Source organism: Mesoplodon densirostris, chromosome 3 (genome assembly GCF_025265405.1).
Source record: "Mesoplodon densirostris isolate mMesDen1 chromosome 3, mMesDen1 primary haplotype, whole genome shotgun sequence".
Classification (NCBI taxonomy): Eukaryota; Metazoa; Chordata; class Mammalia; order Artiodactyla; family Ziphiidae; genus Mesoplodon; species Mesoplodon densirostris.
The window spans coordinates 174,075,362-174,089,009 of NC_082663.1; positions in this window are offsets into that span (position 1 = coordinate 174,075,362).

A 13,648-nucleotide genomic window follows, 5' to 3' on the forward strand; every position below is an offset into this window, starting at 1 on the left:
CTTTACTCGGTATTAGTTTGTAAACACAGTCCCATGTTTCTATTAAGCTGCCATGTTTATTGTTAGAAATGGCTGCATAATGTTTGCTGTTGGACTTTTAGGGGGAGCTCAGGTTACCCCATTAAATGAGAGGCCACAGTGAGCTTCTTTGTATGTAGAGAATTTTTTAAAGTATTTCCTTGAGCTAAAGCCCCAGGATGGGAATACAAAGTTATGGAATCTGGAACATTCTTACAGCTCTTAATATGTTTTGCCATGTTGAGACTGAATTGGTTTAGCCCCAGATTGCCTGGGTGCTGAAGTTCTCGGAACCCAGCATTTAGAACATCTTTAGTTCTTTTCCCCCAAACATTCTGCTTCCCAACATCGTGAATTATGCCACCTTGAGATTCTCTTTCTTTCCTCTTTAAACAACCTTTATGGAGGAAAGGGTTTTTAATTTTCTGTTTATAAAAGCAATAGATGTTCATAGTAGATCCTTTGGGAAGAACAAAGCACAAATAAACTAAAAGCTACCTATAATCCCACCATGGGGTCTTGTTTTTCAGTTGTAAAATTAATACATACTCAGTGTTTAAGGAGACAAAAGCTCAAAGCTGGGTAAAGTAAAGGTGAAAGACCCACACCCCTACATCTCCTTTTCCAGAGCAGTTGCGCTTTAATTCAGTATATAACCTTCTGGACATTTCCCACATGCACACAAACTTATTTGTGCTTATCCTTTTTTTTTTTTTTCCTGTTCTTTTTAACAAAAATGAAATCCAAAGACACTGTTTTGTCTTGCTTTTTTCCCCACTTAGCAGTATATCATAGACATTAATGGATCTAATTTCTTCATGGAAACTGAAAACTATCCCATTAATTCTTAAAAGGGACTTTCCAAATGGAGAAATCCACTAATAAGAAACATGTCATACCGGTCTGGGCATGGGGAAACAATAGACCATTTGCCATCTCCCTGTGATTTCACAGAAGTATGGGATGTAGGTTCGATGTAAGATGGTTAGGGAGGCTAGGGAGGCTTAGGGAAAGGGGTGTAGTCTCCCGAAATCCCCTGGGGTCTCTAGGCTCGGAGGAGGTGTGCCCTTTGCAGAATCTCACCTTTATGCCTTGGCCTGCGTAGAATGACTGCTCACTTTTCACCGTCTTTCCAAATTTGAATTGTCTTTCCAACTCCTCCTCCTCCCGGGAGTCTTCTCTGATTACTCCAACCTGTAGATTGTCCTTTACAGGAATCCCCCAGGTGTATACCAGCTGCATACCAGCTGCTTGTAATTGCTCAGGGGGAAACCTGGGCTTTTGAGTCACAGTATTAGCCCTGAGACTTCAGACACACAATCTTTAGTCATTCAAAAAATACTGAGTACCTACTGTTCACTAGATTCTGGAACTACCAAGTATCTGTCCTCAAATCTTGTGAGAGAACCAGCCTAGTAAACAGGCAATTGTAACACGGTGTGATAACTGAGATAAAGCCTGTAACATTGGGGTATTGTGGGAAAACAGAGGCATCACCCTGATCACCTCTTAAGGGTCAGGGAAGGCGGATGTGAGAGAGATTGGCAAATAAACCAAATCCTTAATTTACTCATTATTAAATGGGGATAAAAATACTTGTCTTCGGGCTTCCCTGGTGGCGCAGTGGTTGAGAGTCCGCCTGCCGATGCAGGGACGCGGGTTCGTGCCCCGGTCCGGGAGGATCCCACATGCCGCGGAGCGGCTGGGCCCGTGAGCCATGGCCGCTGAGCCTGCGCATCCGGAGCCTGTGCTCCGCAACGGGAGAGGCCACGACAGTGAGAGGCCCGCGTACCGCAAAAAAAAAAAACCCTGTCTTCCAGGATTTTAGTGAGATAATCAGTATATAAATAAAGGGCTTAGCATAGGATCTAGTATTTTGTAGCCGCTCATTGAATGATACTGTTATTCCCACTCATTGGCAGTTTGTCCAGCCTATCTGCCTATTGTTTTGAATTATTCATTGTAGCATTAATTTAACTCTTCACAAAGTATGTCTTTTATCTCCCAATTAGATTTTTTTTGGCCGCGTGGCATGTGCATCTTAGTTGCCCAACCAGGGATTGAACCCATGCCCCCTGCAATGGAAATGCAGAGTGTTAACCACTGGACCACCAGGGAAGTCCCTCCCAATTAGATTATAACCCCTTTAAGGAAAGAGGCTGCATTTCATACTTCCTTATGGCTGTGCACCTAGTAGGCACTGGGATCCTTCTGATTTTGTTTTATTTGTTCAGATCAGTCTGGAATAGGCTGTGAGACAGTTTTTCAAATGTGATTTTTTTTTTTTTTTTTTTTTTTTTTTTTGCGGTACGCGGGCCTCTCACTGCTGTGGTCTCTCCCGTTGCGGAGCACAGGCTCCGGACGTGCAGGCTCAGTGGCCATGGCTCACGGGCCCAGCCGCTCCGCGGCATGTGGGATCTTCCCGGACCGGGGCACGAACCCGTGTCCCCTGCATCGGCAGGCGGACTCTCAACCACTGCGCCACCAGGGAAGCCCTCAAATGTGATCTTTATCATACACTGCAGAGGGTGCAGGAGGGGAGGGCTTGTGAAAAATGGAAACCTCTGGGCCCTGACCCACAGGAGTTCTGATTTGGTAGGCCTGGTGGGGCCCTGGAATCTGCATCTGACAAGTTCCCTGCTGGTTGTGCTGCAGCTACCCTGAGAAGCTCCAGGCCAGGGGACGTGGGCAGGAGCTGGCAGATGGGCTCTCCAGACCCCCAATTAAGTCCCTTTCCCATCGACTTCCTTGGGCATGGTCAGAACCTTTTTCTCCTTAGTAGCTCATCCAAAGCCAGCGTCAAGGGCAGGATGGGAGTGGCAGGGGTGTGGGAAAGGACAGCCTTGGCACTGGGATACCTGACTCAGCTGTGCTCCCTTTCACTGGAGTTTATGTGTGAATTTTACCCTCCCACCCTCCTCCCGTCCACACCCTCTCTCTCTCCCTAATCAACTGGGGTTCACCTATTTGCTCAGACACTCACTGAGAACCTTCCAAGAGGGGTAAATGAACTCAAACTGCCTCCTATCCCAGTGAGGTTTTATGGGGCAATTGAACCAATAGAGCAGCTATACCCCATGGAGACAAAGAATGGCCTCAAGGCTAATCCCCCAGGGCCACCCCAACTTCCCACCTGGACTCTGGCTCCTGCCTCAAATCAGCCACCATTATTCTGAGAGTAACTAGTGAAGAAAGTAGGAAATGCAGGTGCTTGAGTCTGTGGTTGGAAGAGGAGCCCTTGACCTCTCCCTGACCTCCCCACCCCAGGACTTTCCAGAGCCGTGCGTGTAGTAAGTGATCCATCAGTGTTATACTGGGTAGGCCAAAAAGTTCGTTGGGGTTTTTCCATAACACTTTACAGAAAAACCCAAACAAACTTCTTGGCCAACCCTATAGATTCCTTGATCAAACCCCCCTTCCTCTTCTTTCCTCAACCAAGAATCTGAAATACTAATTGGGGCTGATCCTGGAGTATCAGTGGGACCTCTGATAGCAGTTTATTCCAGGATGATTTGCCTAGCTGTGCTCTCAAGGGTCAGAGACTAAGAAATTCAGCATTCCCTTGGAAAGTCCACTTGGCACTTTGTTTATCCACAATTAGAAATTAGAATTAGAATTTTAAAATTGGAAGAGATAGAGACTCAGCGGTCAGGCTGCCTGGGTTTGAATCCTAGCTCTGCTACTTGCTGGCTGTGTATGCAAGGGCAAGTTAACTTCTTCCTGTGTCTCAGTTTTCCCATCTGCAAAATGGAGATAATAATTGCTTCTAACTTAAAGGGTTGTTATGAGTATTAAATGAGTTAACTTTTGTAAAGCACTTTTTTCAGAGCCTGGCCGAGTATATAAGAGCATGTTAAGTAAATGTTGCTGGGGCAGGCTGGCTGTGCAGCTTCAGCCCCACTGTGTCTGGTCACCAGCTTTGCAGTGACAATTATCCCTATCATTGCAAAGCATAAGATGACCCCGAGTTCAGTTCTCAGTCTTGTCTTTTCTGTAAGCCCTCACTTCCATGGTGATGTCATCCAGTCCATGGCTTTAAATATCATCTATATGCTGATGACTCCCAGATATTTTCCCCATCTCAGACCTCCCCTCTGGACTTACATCCAGCTGCCCACCTAACAGCTGCACTTCATGTCTTACGCCATCTCAAAGTTTGACAGGTCCAAAACTCCTGTTCTTCCGCCCTCAACAAAGTCAGCTCCTCCCATGGCCTCCTCCATCTCAGATAATGAGGAATCCCAGCAGCCAGCCTCTGCTGTGCACCTGCAATATGCTAAATGCTTTACGTAAATTATCACCCAATTTTCCCAACCAGTCTATTGGATAGGTCCTGATATTATTCCCACTGTATAAATGAGTAAACAGGCTCAGAAATGTCACCGTTAGTTGACTGAGGAAGCAGTTTAGCTTCAGGTCTTGCACTCATGACCTCTAACTAAATGCAGCAATTGGATTAGGATGCAGCCTCCAGAACCAGCCAGGCTCTTGGAGACTATTATTCCTCCTGCAGTACTTAGCAAGTGATCCCAAAGTGCCAGACACTGTGCTAAGTGCTTGACACATGGCATCTCATTTAATCCCTTCAACAAATTTCCAAGAAAGCTGTCATTATCCCTATTTACTGAAAAGAAAGCCTAGGCTCAGAAAGGTTAGGTGACTTGTTCAAGGTCACACAGCTTGTTGATGCAGCTTGGATTTGAGCTCAGTTTTCTCTGACCCTAAGTGGTACTTGCCACCACTATGGATACTGCTGGTTCTCTGATGAAAAGCAGAATGCCAGTCTCTGGCTCTAAAGTCAGAGTCATAACCCACATATTCATTCATTCAAAATACATTTACTGAGCACCTGGCTGTGTTAGGGAAGGAAGATATGCAGCAGAATAGAAAACAGTCCCCACCCCCACTGAATGACTCTCCTAGCCTCACAGCTTATCGCCTTTTCCCCAGTTCATCCCCTACTCTTAGCCTCACTTCCTTTCCTATCCAGCCCATGGATGCTTCACTTCTTTTGCTAGTATCCTCAATGTCCTTTGGCCACCTTGACTTCCCAGGTCCCATCTTTGGACCAAAAAAAAAAAAGTATCTTTCCACCTCCCATCTCCAGGACTGCTGGCTACAACCAGAAGAAAAGGCATGGGGTCGGGGGGTGCACATCACCACAAATTCATTGTCCGCCCTCAGCCAGGTTTTGAACAGCTCAGTGGTACTCCCCTTCATCAGTGGGTGGTTCTCAACCCCATTCTCCATGCCAACTACCCTTATCAAGTCTTCTACATCACTCCCACTGCCCGCCTGCTCACTGCAGCCCCAGCCATCACTTTAATGGCCATATAGCAATCCACTGTACGGATATATCACAACTTCTTCAACCAGTCCCCTGTTATTGGATAATCAGGTTAGGTAGGGAAAAGTGTACACATGACTAGGAAACACCACCATGTGGAGAAAACAAAAACAAAAACATTATTCAAGATCATATATTAACATGAATACAGTTGAACAATGCAAGGGATTAGGGGCACAGGCCCTCTGTATAGTTGAAAATCCATGAAAAACTTTTAGTCCCCCCCTGTATCTGTGGTTCCTCTGTATTTGCAGATTAACCAACTGCAGGTTGTGTGGTACCATAGTATTTACTGTTTTTAAAAATCTGCGTATAATTGGAGGCAGGTAGTTCAATCCCCTGTTGTTCAAGGGTCAACTGTGGTATTATTTGAGGTGAGTAGGGTGGGGCTGAAGGGCTCCCTATCTTCTGGAAGTTCATGGATTACAAACCAGCGGAGGACAGTGACCTCAGAGTCAGTGCCCAGAGAGGAGATGGGAAGTCCTGTAGCCACTGGTCTGCAAGGCAGCCTTCTCACTGGGGACAGTCTTTGCCAGACATGGAAAACCCTTATTTCCTGCTTCTGCTCTGTGTCTCTGCCTGCTCCACTCCCTATTTTCTTTTTTCTTTTCTTTTTTTTTTTTTTTGCATTACACGGGCCTCTCACTGTTGTGGCCTCTCCCGTTGGGGAGCACAGGCTCCGGACGTGCAGGCTCAGTGGCCATGGCTCATGGGCCCAGCCGCTCTGCGGCATGTGGGATCCTCCCGGACCGGGGCACGAACCTGTGTCCCCTGCATTGGCAGGCAGACTCTCAACCACTGCGCCACCAGGGAAGCCCTCCACTCCCTATTTTTGAGCTAATGGAATGTCTGACTGTTGTAGACAAAGCCCTTTGGGTTGCAAGTAAAGAAACCCACTTGATCCAGTGTAGGCCAAAAGGGGAGCTTACTAGGTTACAGCATACATAATTGCTGCTTTTTGACCTATAAAAGCAACAATTTCATATAATTCAACCTAATATTTTAAGGATGCAGGGGCGACTCGGAGAACCCAAGGGGAAATAGAGGGCTTCATGAGGAACTAGAAGAATCTCTCTCTCTCCCTCTCTCCCCCTCCCCCTCTCTTCATCTTCAGCTTCTCTCTTTTTCAACTTGATTCACCACAGACGTCCTTTCTCTGCTGTCCATGTGCTCGCAGACAACAGGGCCTTCAGAATACGCAACAGAAGCTGAGTCAGGAGAGAGATAATCTGATTGGTCTGTCATGAGTCAAGTGTCCGCCTCTGGTCAAATCAGCTGTGGGCAGGGAGGCTGAGCTCTTCATTGCAAGCAATGGAAACTGATTTGAACAGAAAATAAATTTATTGTGAGGATACCAATTAGATCACAGAATTTTCAGGCTTGGAAAACAAGTAGGGACGAGAGTGGACCAACAGCTAGAACCATAGCCACAATCCCATCACAGAAATGGTTTTGTGAGGATCCCGCTGCCAGTACCACCAAAAGCTGGACTGGGCAGTTTGTAGCCCTTACCAACAGTGGCACTGCATACTGGCACTGCAGCCACCATTCCCCTGGGCACTGGACATGTCCCCCACCACCACCAGAATGGATTATCTTGCCCCTGCTTCTTTGCATTGCAAGCTGCAGAGAAAATGTCTTTGTGAGAATGTCTGATTGGTGGCGCCCAAGTCACAGGCACTTCGTTGCCACATGATGGGGTGATGAGAAGATGAGTATTTGGCCTTCTCAGCCTCATACTGGAAGGTGGGGTCCATGCAGTGAGGAGTTCTCTGCACAGAGACAGGGTGCAGAAGCTCTGCCCCACCGATGGGGTCCTGAGGTACCACCTCAGCAATCAGGACCAACTGTTCTGAGTAGAGAGGGACAGTGTTTGAAGAAGAGATTGTGGGATGGCAGATGATGGAAAGGGGTCCACGACAGTGACTATCCCCAAAGATCACGTGCTGTGCCCTCCATGAAGCCTTTTTCTCCATGCATCTAGCCCACCCAGGTCTGGCTCTCTTTTGCTTAGAATCTGCATAGGAGGGTGTGGGATTCAATCGTTACCATTGCTTTTCTAACTGAGATGTAAGCAGCTGGAGGGCAGGAAGCTGGCCTTATGTTTCTGTGTGACCTGTATGTCAGCTGAGCCAGGGCAGGCCTGTCTTTTTTTTTTTTTTTTTAATATTTATTTATTTGGGGCTTCCCTGGTGGCGCACTGGTTAAGAATCTGCCTGCCAATGCAGGGGACACAGGTTCGAGCCCTGTTCCGGGAAGATCCCACATGCTGCAGAGCAATTAAGCCCGTGCACCACAACTGTGAGCCCGCATGCCACAGCTACTGAAGCCCGCGTGCCTAGAGCCTGTGCACTGCACCAAGAGAAGCCACCACAATGAGAAGCCCGCACACTGCAATGAAGAGTAGCCCCCGCTCGCAGCAACGAAGACCCAACACAGCCAAAAATAAATAATAAATTTATTCTAAAACATAAATAAAATAAAAGACAACAAAGTTTGGGCATTTCTGAAGCTATGATGTAAACATTAAAAAATTTATTTATTTATTTATTTATTTATTTATTTATTTATTTGGTTGCACCAGGTCTTAGTTGGGGCAGGTGGGCTCCTTAGTTGCAGCTCGTAGGCTCCTTAGTTGTGGCATGCGAACTCTTAGTTGCAGCATGCATGTGGGATCTAGTTCCCTCACCAGGGATCAAACCCGGGCCCCCTGCATTGGGACCGTGGAGTCCACTGCACCACCAGGTAAGTCCCAAGGCCTGTCTTAAGGGGCTTTACAGGTACTTGTTGGGTGACTTGGGGCTCTTTCAGATGGAAGTACAGACACTGATTCTTGGTGACAAGCAAAAAAGTGGGAGTGGATTTCTTGGAGGGTATAGGGTAGCTCATAGAAAGGATGGAAAAGCTAAACCACCAGACCTCCAGATAGCCCATAGCACTAGAGAGCAAGAAGGAAGGAAGAGCCAGACCCCATGGGGCACTGCCATCCAGTGAATCACCTTCAACCACCCTTCATCCTTATAGCCCTGCACCTGAGACTCCAATTTCCAGCTCAACCAATTACTGGCTGTATCACTTGGACACGTTACTTAACCTGTTTGGGATTCCTGGTTGGCAGAATGGGGCTTACAATTAAACCTGCCTCCTAGAGACACGGGGGAACTGGATAACTCAGTACATGAAGGTACTTAGGAAGGGGCCTGGCACCTAGCAAATACTTAATAGATGCTAGCTAATTAAAAAAAAAAAGTAGGGCTTCCCTGGTGGCGCAGTGGTTGAGAGTCCGCCTGCCGATGCAGGGGACTCGGGTTCGTGCCCCGGTCTGGGAGGATCCCACATGCCGCGGAGCGGCTGGGCCCGTGAGCCACGGCCGTTCAGCCTGCACGTCCGGAGCCTGTGCTCCGCAACGGGAGAAGCCGCAACAGTGAGAGGCCCGCGTACCGCAAAAACAAAAAACAAACCAAAACATAACAAACAAACAAACAAACAAAAGTACCAAGAGACAAAGTTCAGTTGGCCTAGCTAGTTTGTATGCAACTCCTGGGGGTGGGCGGAGCCTCTTGATTGACAGTCCCATGAAGACCCATGTGCAGCAAGGGGAGGGGTAGCTCTTCAAGGAACATGGAAAGAACATGGAAAGGCTCAGAGAGAGGAAGGGGAAATGCATGCCGGGCAGGCGAGAACCCTAAGTCCTCTCTATAATTTCTCAACACCCCAGAACTGGGCATGCCCACCCCCATATCTCCTGGTCTGATCCTTGGTGGGGCCATAGCCAGCAAGGAGGAGGACGCAAGGGAGGTAGGTCCAACAACATCCAAACAACCTCACCTCCAAACTTACAACCAAAGCACCCCATGACTCTCAAAAATATTGCTTCAGGCCAAAGTCAAATGCCGGAAGGTCTTCATCCAGTTCCTGTGCAATTATTCATTGCCCCTTCTCCTGCCGCAGGCTAACCGTGATTAATTCCTGTGGCAGCCCTAGGAATCACTCCTAATGAATTTCTAATGAACTCATTTGGTGTTAATGCAGTGTGTAATTCCGCAGGACACTCATTATAATTTAGCCTTATTAAGTTATTGGGAACTACTATTGCTCTAAGCTCATAAGCAGGAGAAAAGTAATTATCCGGAGTAGGCAGTTAAATTATGAAAAGGACTGGCCATTCAGAGGAGGCCAGGAAGTGGCCACTCCTATTTTTTTCTCCTTGGGGTGTACTGCTCTACAGAGAGGAATGGGCTGTGTGGGTCCTTGAGCTAAGACATGAGTGCCCTTCCTGACTTTATATTCTGAAATGTCAGAGCTGTGCAGGCTGCAGCCTGCATGGTGGGATTTTAAGGACCATTCAAAGGTGGCCCTGCCCCCAAATGGTCTATTCCACTTGCCTACTGCTTGGGTCTGAACTTCCATCATAGGGATGGATTCCTTTGCATCAGAGGCCCTGCTGCAGGTTGAAAGATGACCTATGGCACGCCTCAGAGTTCTCGAGGCAGTCACAGGTAAGTTATCTTATCTGATCATCACAGCATTCCAATTATTGTCATTACACCTCCTTGACAAATAAGAGACTGAGATTCACAGAGGTGACACGACTTGCCCAAGGTCGCTGGGTGCCAGAGCTGGGAACAGAACCCATGGCTCCCACCCCCAGGTGAGTTAGCTCTTCAGCTCACCTCTCATTTACTGCCTGGCATGCTTTTCCTGCACATGACTCATACTGCCACCTAGATCAGACGTTCCTTGAGGTGGGAGCTGTTTCTATGATCCCCTTCCCCTATTTGACTGGCCTTGGTTCAGAGGATGGGCTGCAAGACTCCCTTGGTAAGGGTAGGTCAGGGCTCCTGAAGACACCTGGAAGATTCCATCCTGCACAAGTTGATTTCATGTCTCCTTTCCCCACTTCTCCCTGAAATTTTCTCTTTATTCTCACTTTCTTACAACCAACTTCATACTTTTGGCTAAAATGTAGATTAAAGTCTTTTTTTGGTTTGAAATCAATTTCTCCTGCTGATAAAAGTAACATATGCTTTTTGCATAAAATTCTAAAAAATGAAGAAAAGCCTAAAAAACTATAAGGATCATCTGTAATCCCATCACTCAGATGTAACTATTGTTTACAAGTTGGTGTATGTATCCTTCCAGACCTTATTGGCACACGTAAATATACATGCCAACCTTTTACCCAAAATGAGATTGTATCATATGTGCTATTTTAGAAGCATTTCATTAAAGTTAGAAATAGGAAATTTCTGTAGAGACACAGATGTAGAGAACAAACGTATGGGGGGAAAGCTGGGGTGGTGGTGGTGATAGGATGAATTGGGAGATTGGGATTGACATATATACACTAATGTATAAAATAGATAACTAATAAGAACCTGCCATATAAAATATAAATAAAATTCAAAAATGCAAAAAAAAAAGAAATAGGAAATTTCTGGAAGACGAATTTACATTATCAGATGATAAATAAAAACTAATTTAACAAAAATATCCTTGGTAGGACTTCCCTGGTGGTCCAGTGGTTAAGACGCTGCGCTTCCACTGCAGGGGGCGAGGGTTCAATCCCTGGTCAGGGAAGTTCCTCGTGCCGCCAGGTGTGGCCAAAAAAAAAAAAAAAAAAATTCCTTGGTAACTCCTCTGGGTTATGGGAAGATACAAGAAGGGGGATTGAGAGAATAAAGTCCAAAAAGCCTCATATGCAAGACAGAAAGGAAATTTGCTTATTGCTACCTTATCTTCGAAAATGTCATTTAGGGACTTCCCTGGTGGTCCAGTGGTTAGGACTCCGCACTTTCACTGCTGAGGGGCCCGGGTTCGATCCCTGATCGGGGAACTAAGATCCCTCAGGCCATAGCACAGCCCCCAAAAAAGAAACCAAACATCTTGTTTCTCAGTCTGATGCAGGAGTTTGGCATGAGAAGACCAGTGGATGGAAGATGAAGGCCTAAGTGCAAAGTCACTTGGCACTGGGGTCAGGGTGAGTGGACAGGGCTGTGGAGTGCAGAGATGAACCCAGGGGCCCGACATGGCCCTTGCCCACCTCCCCGGCCTCATTTTCTGTCGCACGCTGACTCTCTGCTGCAGACTCATGGTCACTGGAATCTCCCACACTCACTATGCTGTTTTGCACCTCCGTGCCTTTGCATACACTGTCTCTCTACCTAGAGTGCCCACTGCCATAAATGGTGAAAATTCACTTTCATGCAATGTCCAGGTCAAGTGTTTGCCTATGAGGAAAGCCAGAAGAGGCCCTTGGAGGGCAAACTAGCTTAGGCTCCCTCACAGCATAGGTTTTGTGTCAGTGTAGGAGGAGATGCTGGGCAGGTGGGGGGAGGTTTTCTTTCCCCTTTGAGGGTGGAAACAAACTTCTCACAGCCTTCCTTGGTGCTGTGTTGAGTTCAGCAACCATGACTATGGGGCTGCACATCCAGGTCACACTGGAATTGTCCTCCTGCCTCCTGGGCCATGTTCTGGTCTGCAAGTCCCTCTTTCCTATCTCTATCCAGAACTTTCTGTCAGTCCCATGTGAGGTGCTGTTGGCCTCTGCCAGTGGCTTCTCACTGCAGCCAAGGAGGCCCTCAGAGCTGTATGTTTGTTACAGCTATTCAGACGTGGGCAGGAATAGGTAAATTCACTTTGACATTAACGTGACCAGTGTTTGTCTCTGTGCTTCTCTGTATAAAAATGCACATGGCACAGGTGCGTTTATGTCTGTGGTACTGTACACAGGAATTGCATGCATGTGTAACAAAGTATGTGTAGGTCCCCCTGTATCTGTGTATGTAGAAGGATATATGCTTCCTTTGTGTATGGGTGTGTATCACTGTGTATACATGTGGAGTATTATTATGTGCTTGTGTATACATGCAAAGCAGAGTGCACATGTGCTCAGCTGTGACTTTCTGAGTATGCCTCTGGATCTGTTTGTTCATAGGTACGTGAGAGTGTTTATTTACTGAAGGGAGGGTAGATATTAGTTGGAAGCCTTAGATTTCAAGCAAAAACAAACAAACAACCCTCCCCAAACAATAAGTAAGTTTTATCTCTCTTGACTGGAATTCCAGAGGTGGGGAGGGAGGACTCTCAAGTTGACTGATTGCCTCGATCAATAATGTCTTTAAGGGCCTGTCCACCTCTCCACTTTGCTTAATTCTGCATCCTCATGGTCACAAAACGACTGTAGCATTTCCATATCCCACACTCAGACATTAAGAATCCAGCGACTGATAAACGCATATTTGCTTCTAGGGTGACTTTCCTAAGAATGAGGAAGTTTTCCCAGAAGCGCAATCCTACCTCCCCCCATGTCTCATTGGCTAGAACTAAACGTTGCCAAAGCTAAACCCATCTTGGAGAGGATGAGACCACCAAGTTTGGTTTAGACTCATCAGGATCCCTCTCCTGGAAGTGAGGATGGTATCAGCCTTTCAAAGCACAAGGCTGCTTGGAGGAAGGGTAGTCTAGTACAGGGGACCTCCTGGTGTTCCTGTGGTTAGGACTCTGGGCTTTCACTGCTGAGGGTCTGGGTTCTACCCCTGGTCAGGGAATCCTGCAAGCTGTGTGGCGTGACCAAAAAAAAGGAAGTGCCTAGTACAAAGGTATGTGCATGTATGCACACGTCACACATGTTTGTGTACATGGGTTTGTATACATGAACATAAGTATGTAATATGTATGGGTGTTTCAATGACCTATTGTTGCATAACAAACTATTGCAAAACATAATGCCTTAAGACAACTATTTAAAGTTTTATTTATTATTTCCCATCATTCTGTGAGTCAGAAATTTGGGCAGGGTGTGGCTGGGTGGTCATTTGCACCAAATGGCATCATTGGAGGTCACTCACAAAGCTACATTCCACTAGTAGCTAGGCTGAGCTAGAAGGTCTAAGAAGGCTTCCCTCCTGTTTCTGACATGTTAGTGCACATCAGCATGGCTCCTCTCTCTCTTTATATGAATAGCTTGGGCTTCCTCACAGCATGGTAGTCTCAGAATCGTTGCACTTCTTTCGTGGCAGCTGACTTCCAACAAGGAGGAACTAAAAGCTGCCAGTGCTCTTAAAGCCTGGATTCAGAAATCTCAGAATGTTGCTTCTTCCACAAACATTCAAGAGGAAGGGAATAGAATTTACCTTCTGATAGGTAGGGCAGCATGCACATGCAGAGAAGAAAAGAATTAATGGCAGCCATCTTTAGAAATGATCTACCACAGCTGGAGTATGTCTTGAACATGAGGGTGAGTGTATCTGAGTGTGTGCAGTTTTGCTTGTGTGTGTGCGT